The sequence below is a fragment of the Pongo pygmaeus genome, chromosome 11, assembly GCF_028885625.2.
Source record: "Pongo pygmaeus isolate AG05252 chromosome 11, NHGRI_mPonPyg2-v2.0_pri, whole genome shotgun sequence".
In the NCBI taxonomy this organism is placed as follows: Eukaryota; Metazoa; Chordata; class Mammalia; order Primates; family Hominidae; genus Pongo; species Pongo pygmaeus.
In genome coordinates this window covers 38,745,058-38,757,635 of record NC_072384.2, presented here as the reverse complement: position 1 = coordinate 38,757,635, position 12,578 = coordinate 38,745,058, and the positions used below count along the sequence as shown (strand labels likewise).

General features: G+C 39.2%; 1 long non-coding RNA gene across 1 annotated transcript in view; it reads right to left on the bottom strand.

Annotated features, from left to right (window-relative positions):
- Window positions 1-1,119: 1,119 nt before the first annotated feature.
- LOC134737755 (uncharacterized) overlaps window positions 1,120-12,578 on the bottom strand; it is a 152,076-nt gene continuing 140,617 nt past the window's right edge. Inside the window, exons 6-8 of the long non-coding RNA XR_010122969.1 lie at window positions 11,889-11,978; window positions 10,440-10,623; window positions 1,120-1,355 (exon numbers count right to left, since the gene is read on the bottom strand). This is a non-coding gene — a long non-coding RNA (uncharacterized LOC134737755). The remainder of the gene's footprint in view (window positions 1,356-10,439; window positions 10,624-11,888; window positions 11,979-12,578) is intronic.

Here is a 12,578-nt window from a genome sequence, read left to right as displayed (position 1 = left end):
TCCAAGAAAGTAACTAGAAGTGAAGGCGATGACAAAGCCAGTTACCTAATGGATATGGGGCCCTATTGTCACATAACAATTTTAGTGACAAGGCAAATCCTTGTAGAGACAGAAGTGAAGTGTGGTCAATCTGAAGAAAGGCTTGAGTAAACATGAGGCTGAAGAGAGTTGGGTGGGGACTGAGACGGGAAGATTCTGACAGGTAGAACTGCTCAGAGTTGGGAACGGACAGTTGGCTGTCACCTGCAATGGTTTCTCAGTGCCTCACAACTTGGTAGAGGTGTTATATTTCACTGGATTATGACAACATTTGGGATCTGCTAGTAGGGTGGGGTAGGGAGTCATACCCTGAATTTCACTTTTTTTCTTTCATTCAAAATACTCTGGTGCTCATGCATTTACTGACACCATTCCTGGTGGTGGCTCAGCTCAGGAGGTGGACATTTCCAGGACTCTGTGGTCCATGGTCTTGTTCTGCTGCTTGGTGTCTGGTGATGGTCATGCAGGACATCAAGTAGCAGATGAATCAGGTATGCTCCACATACAGCCAGAATTGACAACATAATTATAGTTTACAGATTAATTATCATTCCATCATAGATCCTTAGCTTGTGCTGTACAAAAGGGAACAGAACAGTTTCCTTTTCAAAACTGGCACCTTCTTAAGGAAACAATTATATCAAAGGAAATCATAAAAACTGAGCCATCAAAATAGAATTTTATGCTATCACCAAATGTATCATTATATGATAAAACTGAGTGAGATTTTAATGGTCATCTCTTACATAATAAAGGAACGGCTCAGATGATTTTTAAAAACAGGCTAATGGTATACAGTTTATTCAGTGCTTCTCAAAAATTACTGTGCATCAGGTTTACTTGGGGGTCTTCTCAAAACACAGATTATTGAGCCCACCCTCAAAATATCCGATTCAGTGGTCCAAGGATGTGCATTTCTAACAAGCCCACAGATGCATGTGGTGCTGGTCTAGGGACCCTAGTTTAAGAATTACTAATTTGGTCAGTGGGCCAGTCAAGACAATGACCCTGGCTCTGTCTAAATGTCTACAGTTCTGTATTCTAACAAGACTTAAAGAGAAACAGTGCAAAAGAGAGAGAGAGAGACAGAAAACTTTTTATTTTGTCAGGCTTGAGAAACAAAGATTACTTAATCGTTCAGAAAACTTTTTGTCACCAAGGGACATTTGGGTGAGTTTGTTTGATGAGACTAAAAACTCCAAGCCGGACATAGTGGCTCATGCCTGTAATCCTAGCACTTTGGGAGGCCGAGGCCCGTGGACAGCTTGAGTCCAGGAGTTGAAGACCAGCCTGCGTGACATGGCGAAATGCTGTTTCTGCAAAAAATACAAAAATTAGCTGGACATGGTGGTGCATGTGTCTGTAGTTTCAGCTACTTGGGAGGCTGCAGAGGCAGGATCTATTGAGCTCAGGAGATTGAGGCTACAGTGAGCTCTGATCGTGCCACTGCACTCCAGCCTGGGCTACAGAGCAAGGCCCTATCTCAAAACAAAAAACCAAAAAGACTCAAGACCGCCCCTTTTGGGAAGGAACACTAAGAAGAAGAATGCCTGAATGCCTGTCGGTGTCACTCACAGTACTTGTTGTCTCTCCTCTCCGTAATGTAACACTTATCACACTCCTCTTCTGCAATTTCAGGACTGCCATTAGAATAATGTGGATTACACTTCCGCAGCCCCTATCTAGATGTTACATCCAAATGTCACTGACAGTAAATGGAATCTGCTATAAGAAATAATGGGGAATGCTGGCCAGAGTCTGTTGAAAATAGATATCTGCCTTAGCCAGACACAAAGAAAGATAACCCTGAATGTAGATTAAGTCTGCAATACACACAAATTCTTGATTCTGTCAGGTTCATCAGAGACAGTAAACCCAGAGAGATTTGAAGCCGAATGGATTATGATCATTTACCTTGTATTGAATTCCATCGCACCTGTGAATATTTACCCTTTGCACAGTAAAACTTCAGGCATAGCAATCTGGAAACTGCTCCCCTGAATTCTGCTTAAAGTATGTAGTCAAAATTTCTGCACACCGGGTGTAGGTGGCTTTATTATTATCATCATTGAAAATGTATGTCCTTATTTTCATGTGTCAAGGTGACAGGTGATATACAAAACAAGATGCATCCATAATCCATGCCCTTGAGGATCTTTCATACAAAGACAAAAGCAAGCACTGATTTCCAGACAATAACCTAATAAAGCAGCTTAAAGTAAGATTTTGTTTTCGTTTTTGTTTTTTGTGGGGTTTTTTTTGCACAGAATTTAAGTGAAAAAATATCTGTTTTTGTGAAGCAATGGTTTGGAGGGATCAATTTCTCTAGTGGGCAGATGTGATGGTTAATATTAGGTGTCAATTGATTGGATTGAAGGATGCATAGGTGGGTGGTAAACTATTGTCTCTGGGTGTGTCTGTGAGGGTGTTGCCAGAGGAAATTAACATTTGAGTCAGTGGACTGGGAGAGGAAAACCCACCCTCAATATGGGTGGCACCATTCAATCGGCTGCCAGCGCAGCTAGAACAAAGTAGGAGGAAGAAGGTGGGATAAGCTGGCTTGCTGAGTCTTCTGGCTTTTGTCTTTCCCTGTGTTGGATGCTTCCATCTGTCCCTTCTGCCCTTGGACATCAGGTTCCAGGTTCTTAAGCCTTTGGACTCTTGGACTTACACCAGTGGTTTGCCGGAGGCTCTCAGGCCTTCAGCCACAGACTAAAGTCTGCACTGTCGGTTTCCCTACTTTTGAGGGTTTTGGACTTAGACTGAGCCACTACTGGCTTCTTTCTTCCTCAGCTTGCAGACAGCCTATCATGGGAGTTTACCTTGTAATCACGTGAGCCAATTCTGCTTAATAAACTCCCTATTACATACACATGTATCCTATTAGTTCTGTCCCTCTGGAGAACCCTAACTAATATAGCAGAGTTGGTAGATATTTGTTTAGTGTCTAATCCCTGGGCACTGCCTACCCTCCCACTGGCTCTTCCAATCAGCATGTCCACGTTTCTTGTTCTTGGGGGGGAAGTGGTGAATAACACAAGGAAATGATCAGCAATATTTTTAGTATATGCACATTTTTTTCCAGTTCTACCATTGATGATATTATTTTACATGTGATCTGATATGGTTTAGCTGTGTCCCCACCCAAATCTCATCTTGAATGGTAGCTCCCATAATCCCCACATGTCATGGGAGGGACCCAGTGGGAGGTAAATGAATCATGGGGGTGGGTTTCTCCTGTTCTCATGATAATGAATAAGTCTCATGAGATCTGATGATTTTATAAAGGGCAGTTCCCCCGCACATGCACTCTAGCCTGTGTAAGATATACCTTTGCTCCCCCTTCACCTTCTGCCATGATTTTGAGGCCTCTCCAGCCATGTGGAACTGTGAGTCCATTAAACTTCTTTTTCTTTATAAATTACCCAGTCTTGGGTGTATCTTTATTAGCAGCAAGAGTCAAGACTAATACATGATCAAAAACTAATTGTGTGAGAAAATTGTTTTGGGCACCTCCTTTGATTTTACCTGAAGGAAAGCCTGACCAGAAGGGAATCAGTTACACTGGAGCTCCATGGTGTTTGAATCTGAGAAGACTGAATATCAATATCTGCTTGACTTCAAATCCAGTCCTGTTGTCTCTATGCCCATCTAGCCACCTGCTGGCATCCTCGCCTGACACCTGCTCCAGGGGGACTACAGTACCAGATAGATTCACCTCACTAAAACTGATTCAGAAGTGGATTTTAACTGCATTAGGCTAGAGCCAAGGTATTGAGAGGATCTGCTAAGCATCTGCCATTTAGTCACGGGCATCACTGTAAAAGGTCCACTCTCTAGTGTAGTCTAACATGAGGAATAGTTTATCCATTTGCCTTATACTGTGATTCAAAAAATTCAGTGAAGTCAGCCCTATTAAGTGATTAGTTTCTCTCAATTTTCTTATAGGGTTGGACTTTGCACTAAAACTACACTGCATGTCATGACTTATGGGTGACCTTGTGACTTTCACTTGCCAAGTGTTCTTACAGGCATAGCCCAGTGCCACCTTCATATGATTGCAACAACACTTAGAATAAGAAAGGCAATAATGCTCCTCTTATTCCTACTAGGGATACAAGAGCTCTACTATAGCTTGTAACTTTCATACTTTCTAGACATCAGGAGGGATCATTCACACCACCATCACCACCACCACCACCACCACCACCACTGCTACTACTTTTACTGCTATTTCTGCTAGTTCTTCCTTCTCCTCCTTTTTTTCCTTCTTCTTTCCTTAAGCTTCTATACTTACCCTTTATTCTCATGCATATTTTCAACCTGTTGATTAGACAACTGGAATTCGTCTATGTAGGTTGGTGGTAGAGCAAGCCCACATCAATATACGAGTAGATTAAGCTGCAGAAGATTAATACTTGTGGCCCACTGTTGTCTCAGATCATGATGTTTGTTTCCCAAGTTAAGGCCTCCTTCGATTTTGGCATGCAAAATGGTGTCATCTACCCAATAATTTATGCTAACTTCCTTTTGGAAGTCATTTCTTAAGCAGAATACCTACAACAGTTTTTCTATTACATGTAGAGTGTAAAACTGTTTTACAATATTTCTAAATAAATTTAAAGAGAAAAAGATAAACTTTAGAACCAAATGAGATGTTTGCATCCTGAATTCCTAAGGCCACGTTTTGTAAGGCCAAAGTGGAGAAGTCCCATGGCCAGGATCCGAGAAACTTGTTACTGCAAAAGTAGTAATAGGTGTCCAGACTTCATTGCTGAGTTATTTTTCCACTTTAGAGGCCAGATCAGTCAGGACTCATCTATACAAAGGCATACATTGGGTAACTTATATTTCCGAGACAAAGACAATCAGGATATCTTAGACAGAAAGAGGGTTCAATTGAGTCTATAATTGTAATTAATTTGTAATGGTTTGTCCTCTAAGTTAGCACATATAACTGACATTAGAGATAAGCAGCTAAAACTACAACAATCAAAATTTCTCAGGTCTTATTATTAAAAGCATTCAACATATTTATTAATGATGCAAGTGTTTTGCAAACCAAGGAAGGTATTCCTTACAGCAGTAGAAAATTCCGTTTGTTCTCTCACTGCCTTTTTTCTTAAAGCATTAGGGTTATTAAGTGCAACATCTGCACAGAACAGGTTGTTTGCTTTTCAAATAACTTTAGCAGAAAGAAATATTTGATGAATTAGTAATGTGTTTGACCTTGAGAAACTGATCAAAATATCTGGCTCTTTGGTCCTTTACTTTGATGCCTCAGTAACTTTTTAAAGCTGAATTTTACAAGCCCCTTAGCAAATTGGTTTTGCAATGGTGTTTTTTTTTCTTGTATCTGATATATTACTTGGATGCTGACAAACCTGCTGGAAAGGAAAACAAAAATGAAAGTCTAAGTAATAGTAGCCTCTGCAATCATTATAGATGCTCGGTGGGTATTTCAGAGTCCTTTAATTGAAAACAAATTACGTAAATCCACTTATGTATGTTGAAAATTTACAGTAACTCTAAAGAATGAGGAACCAGACACATCAGCATAGTTGAAAGTTAACTTCTGAGACATTAAAAGATGTTCCTAGGTCTGTAACTTCTTGTTCTTTGTCCAGGAAATTTATTTTCTAGACAATTACCTCTATGGGGAACACCCAGGGCTGGAGGGAACAATTTTACAGAATCTTACTGTTATTGAGTCAGCAGTGCTAGCTATTAAATAACAGGTGGCAGGCTGTGATATATGTGCGCAAGTTGCACTGTGCAGTCGTCCTATGCAGGCCCTGGCCCTCAGGAAAGAAAGCCAAAGATGGCACATCAATTACTATAAAACTAAAGCATCTTCTTTTGTTAGTCCAAATATGCTTACCTATTAAGCTATAAAAAATGTAATCCATGAGCCAAGACCAAAATCACCAGTGTACACTCACTCCACACATACATGACATTCTTTAGTCTTAACATCATCCTTTACATGTTCATTACACATATTTAAAAAATATATAATCCATCTGCCTCTTCCTATAAGATATGCTTGGAACTAAGCAATGTAGCAGTGAGCCATAAGAAACCTGGATCAGATATTTTAATTGAATAGTCAAGTCCTAAACTTATTCAAAGAACGAGTAAGATTGTCTTGGGATGGTTTTGCTTTTATTTGGTATTAGTTTTGATTTCGTGTTGGTATTTTTTTTTCCAGGAACACTGGATATATTCTGTTTCGTGGAACTTTCTTTAGTTCACCAGTGCTTTAGGTATTATAAACGTAAGTCAAATATCGTGTCTTGCTGGACCCCACTCACTAGGCACAGAGACTGGCATCTATTTGTTCAGTATTTCTAAGGAATCTCAAATCTAAAACAATAGCTGTGTGGTTTCATGTTTAGAGATTGTCCTCTCAGTCTTTCAAACATTATTCATGGAGATTTGTTTCTACTTTAAATAGCAGAGCTATTGCAATACCGAATCTGTGAGAACTTCCTTGCCTTTGAATGTTTATTGGCTGCTTAACATTTTAAATGAGAATTGTTCATCCAAAGGAAGTTCACTTCGTTCTGAAATTCAATTCAATCTAAATTGTAAGCATCTCAATTTCCCATTCTGAAGTTCCAAGATCAAGAAAGTGTCACCTTACTCTTGATATATTTTGGGTTTTATGAAAGAGTCAGAGACTCACAATTCCGGGAGAAATATATTTCTAATTTTCTTAGTACAATTCTCACTGCATAGAGTAAAGTTCATTAAAAAATTGAAAGAAGTTACATAAGAATTCAGTTTTCTGTTTGATTCTATGAGGGATGATAAACTCAGTAACATCTAGATACTTTCTCAGTATGTCTCACCATCTTGATGCCATACCCAAATCAATGTAATCTTCTCAGAAAAGTCGTGTGGCCAATAGAATGTTAAAGTAAGTTCTTATTTTTTTCTCTGAAATGCGTCTAACTTGCAGATAATACATGAAGCATAAATGATGTATATATTTGAAGCCTAACACAAATACTGATGCTTTTAACATTAAAAGTGAGCCAAAATATTTGGTAAATCTCTTCTGTTTCTCTGAGAGTTCATATTGGGATGTTTGGGTCTTTCAAGGATGCTGTCTTGGAACTGCTCCACACACTCTGGACCTGCCTTGCTTTGATATCATTTTCATTTTGCTCCAATTTCAAATTTCTACCTCTTCAAAAAATAGATTTTGGGTCTGCCAAACGTGAAGGCAAATTTTGCAGACCACCTATGAAAATCAAGATGGAGTATTTCATGCTGCAGTATAACCCCCAAATCTTACCTTGTCTAAAAACAAAATATTTACTTCTCACTCTAATTATATATCCAGTATGGGCCAATGGGCCTCTGCTCATTGTAGACCCAGGTTGACATAGGCTTCATCTTAACACAGACTTCCATCACCTGGGTAGGGAGAACAGAGCACTACATTGCCTCACAGGGCCAATTAAATGCTGCTTCTTGGAGGGAGATGCAGGCAACTTCTAGCACTTCTGCTCATATTTTGTTGGTCAAAGTAAGGCCACAGCTAACTTCAAAGTGGGTGGGGAAGTACAACACTACATGAGCTCAGAAAAAGGAGAATTAGAATGTTTGTGAAGAGTGCTAATGGCTATCTCCCCTTGGAATACTCCACTTTCCCAATCTGGCTCTCAGTAGAGCGATGCTTCAGAATACTCATGGTAGCACTTTCCAGGTTTATCTTTCTGCTGAGTGCTATCCACAGAAAGGAAAATAATAACTATCACAGGTGTATATTAAGACTCATTTACAAACATAGTATGAATTTAAAGTATATTAGCTTAATTAAAGAGTAAATATTATGTTTCTATATCATGGTTTAATTTTTCATTAGTTATCATTTGTAGGTCTCGGGTAAAAATAAAGTATATTTAGGCTAGTCATGATGGTTCACACCTGTAATCCCAGCACTTTGAGAGGCCAAGGTAGGAGGATGGCTTGAGCACAGAAGTTCGAGACCAGCCTGGGAAACATAGCTAGACCCTGTATCTACAAAAATTTTAAAAATACAAAATTATCCAGGTGTGGTGGCATGAGACTGTAGTCCCAGCTACTCGAGAAGCTGAGGTGGGAGGATCACTTGAGCCCAGGAGTTCAATGCTGCAGTAAGCTGTGATCACACCACTGCACTCCAGCCCGGGCAACAGGGCAAGACCCCATCTCAAAAACAAAAAGTATATTTTATAATTCTATTCAAGACATTTTGGTAAGTAGAAAAACCATATTTTCTTGTTCGCTTTACACCCTTCCAGGTATCTATTCCGAACTTCTTATGATTATTTTCTGCAATCATGTGGTTAGTAACTTCCTGATTCCTCCCATCCCCACATCTGAACTCAACTGACGCTGGTTATACTTACAATTTTTTACATTATCTCCATTCCTTGCATCTCCCGAACCTAATGTCATTCTCCCTGTTACCCAAGTTGTCTCCTCTCAGCTATTTCAACACAGTGCCACTTTTTTTTCTATGCTAAATACAGCTTGTCGGAGGAAAAAAAAAACTAATCGTTGCAACTCCCATATGGAAGCTGCAAAGATTGTTAGAAACTGTTCTCTACTGCTCCAGGCTACAAGTGCATCACTAGGTCTTGAATGTTTGTTTGACAATCTCACAGCAGGAATCGCTGTGGGGAGAGTAGGAAAGTGAAATAACAAGGAGATTGGATGTCAAACTCTTTTTTATATGAGATCTCCTAATAAGGATATTTATTATCTAATGTAGAAGATGAAAAGTTTGACCACACCTTTTACAGCCTTGCAATATGGCCCTCTCTTTCTATTACTGTAGCTCGTCAATTTATGTTTCAGAGAGTCACTTTCTCATCATCCTAGACGGGTGTCTCAGCAGACACCTGTGGATACGGATATGACACAGTCTTTAAAACTCCTTTTCTTCTTTCCTGCTAGCCCCTCATCCAGGGCATCCTGCTGACAAGAATTAACTCACTTAAACACCTGTGACTGAGTAATTATTGAGATGTTAATTTTACACTATTCTGCTTGATACTGAAAATGGGTATTAATTGAAGGTAGTTTTTATGTTCAGCCCTAAAAGTCTTTTGTTCCAATCCTGGGCTGTTAGGTTAGCAATGATTGCTGTGAAGCAAGGCCATAGGCAGAAATGTGGAGAAATCCAGGAAATACTGCTCCATATCCAAACTTCTGCAAGAAATAAGCTAATGGGGGAATGACAATACTTAGGGTGAAGAAAGCAGAGCTGGCTCTATAGCGGAGACATCGTTTAGCAAGGTGATGGAGGGATCAGTGTTGACAGTTTTCTAGAGTGAATTGAACTGTTCTCCCCTCCCACACAGTGCCCCAAATGGCAAAAGGATCCATAACAGAATACAGATCTTCACCAAGGTGACAGAACACAAAAAGGCCATGGTGTTGGAGCCATGGAGAAAGAGCATGTCATCGAAGAACAGGAATGTAGCAGGCTACTTTAAAAGGACCACACAAACTTGAATAAGAGTGAGTAGGGAATCACCATCATGGACTAAAGACTAGAACCGTTCTCTCCACTCAGAAATTTTTATGTGAATCAAGGGGAGTCCGAAGCACCCTTTCCCTCAGTATCACTGTGACTGAGATAGTACTTATTGCTACCTTTTGTAGGTAGAGGTCAAACCTGATTTATCTGATTTCAAACATAAACTGGAGTGAAGTTTTCCTCATTTCAACAATATACTCTATATTCAAGGCCACTACACACCAATCTGAACACTGTACTTTCTGGCTCAGAAGTCTTCACAGGCTCAGATTATGTGCTGTATTAAATCTAAGACCCAGGAGAGCATTCAGAGACCACTATAATTGGTCCCTATCTTTGCTAACAAGATGTACTTATTTATTCTTTCAAATCTTCATTTTCTGCGCTCATCTGTTCACATCATTACTTTATCCCAATGGACTATTATTTGTTCATTCCTTCAACTCTGAAAGTACTTTAATCCAGTGTAACTCTAGTGTGTGAACCACATTTTTAAAATGCAGTCTGGATTGTCTGTAGTTCCTTCATTAGGGTCAGAGTTCTTAATGAAATTAAAAACTTTTTGGGGGCAAGATTCATGTCTTATATTTCTCATACCCTCCTAGTGTCTGGCAAGAAGCTAAGCACAATATAGATACTTCTTAATCAATTGCATTATATGTCACTGCTTCACATATTGAGTAGTGTCTGGGTCCAGTATGTCATCAGGGCCACAGCATGCTGTGCAAGATAATTAACTGACATGACAAAAGTTTTCATGGTAGACAAGTACAAAAGACAATGGATTGGTTGTTTCATCTGCAGAACACACTTTAACTGATTTGGCAGATATGAGAACTATATTGACTAAACGTATCCTTACCTTAGCTCTGTCAAGTACAAGTTGGTCCTTCCTGGGTCATGAACGTTGGTATTCTTGTGCTGAGAGAAGAATGGAAGCCCAACAAAAAAGCCAGTGCTCAAATTCGCTATGAGTGAGACCAAAAGCCTCATGCCTAGAGTTTGTACTTGCCTCAGTGCTAGCTGTAGTCACATACTCAGGAGTACTGTAGAAAGAAAAAGACCAGAGACACTGCAATGAATTATTTGGCCACTTGTTTCATTTGGGCAAAAATAATAAGTATAGAAGTCGCCTCTATGTTGCAAATTCTAAGCCAGAGAATTACTATTGCTCACTGATCTCATTTTTGTGTAGGATAATACTAAGGACATCTGCAGACTAGTAGTTGAGTAGACTACTAATATCTAGCAATGCCTGCAGCTTTAATAATCACCTTTCAAGTATGCTCTGAAAAACAGAACCAGAAATCTCAGTCTTTCAAAAGACAGAAACATTTAAAGATGAAACCAAGTAATTTATCATTGTCTGGATGCTGTAATTCAATCTTTGTTGAAATGCAGAAAACAACAATTAGTATTGCATCTGTATCTGCTTTTATTATACCCACTGTATCACAGGAATTCTGTGAAAATGACTAACTCTCACAGGTCTCTCGTTTTCTGCTAACCTTTCTTGTTATGAAAAGCATAAGACAAGAACAGTCATTGATTGGGGAATTGAAGTTCTCCCATAAAAGATGAGTATGTCGACAGAAATACCATCAGTTTCCTGGCATGCAGGTCAAATATTCCTTAATCTCACTTCTGTCAAGGGATTGCATGACCACCCTCAGACAAGGACAGCCAATATTACCTGCACTGGGAATTGCACCTGTTGAAAATGAGTGAAAAGGGGACAGAGCGAACTGAAGAACAGCAGTGCCTCCCTCAGACACACAGAATCATGCCTGGCTGTATCTTACACACCAAACAAACTGTATTTTTTATTTTACTGTCTGACATTTACCAGACGGATAAAGATACATGAGTAATGAGGCAAAAGGGCATTACAAGCTGGGTGTGTATTTTCCCATTACTTTAAGAAATGAGCCTAGCCAAAATTGCACTCTGAATTCCAAGTTAAAAATTAATTAAATGAGTATCTTTCACATTTGTCACAGTACCCTCAACAAAAATCAAGAATTCTCAATGTATACATGTGGTTGGTCTTTTTCTATGCCATTTCCTAACTATATTACATGCCTGTTTTCACAGTATCAAGCTGCATATTATTTTTGGTTGGTATGCAAACACCAACATCTGTGTCTATCTCCTCTACGATGTCATTTTCCTTAATAACACCAGCTCCTGTCATTATCAACTGCCTGGTATTTGGTAGGCATGATATTAGTGCTGTACATGTATTCTGCCATTTAATTTTTCACAAAAACCCTATAAAATTGTCACCATTCTTTATCAAGGTAAATCACACCTTTCTTCTTTTTCATCTTTCTCTTCAGAGCCTAGAACAATGTTCAGTCTCTTCTGCAATCTCAGTAAGTACATTGACTCGTTGCATTTCCTGGCACACATGAACAAAACAAGAGGTTGAAGCATAATTAATGTGGCTATAAGTGGATAAGTAGATCAACCATCCAGTCCGCCACTTTGCTCAAAAGTGGCTCACACACTCAGTCACTCACCCACATGCACACGCACACACACGCACATGCACATATTTGGAAGGCATATTTTGGCTTTAAGATGCAGAGTCTGATTCCTGATCACCTGATCATGTAGAATGGATTAAACTCCTTTTTTTTCTTTTTTCTTTTTTTCTTTTTTTTTTTTTGCAGTTGGGCAGTCACTGTTCATGATACCCCAGAGTGTATATACTACTCAAACTGTATCACATTCTAATCCAACACCAATGAACATTACTTAGTAATAAAGAGATGTTTAATTTCTTGGCTTGTAAAGTTAAAAACATTGAATCTCCTCTGGGGATTTCCTTGTCCTGAGGTGGTTGGTGTGACAATGAAAATTGCTATTTACTGTTGAAAGGCACCCCTATAATCTGGTGTGGCTCCAAGAACTTAGACTTTCTTAATGCTATTTCATATTTAGAAAACAAAACTAAAACAAAACAAAGCTCTCCAGCACCCATATAAGGTGCTCAAAA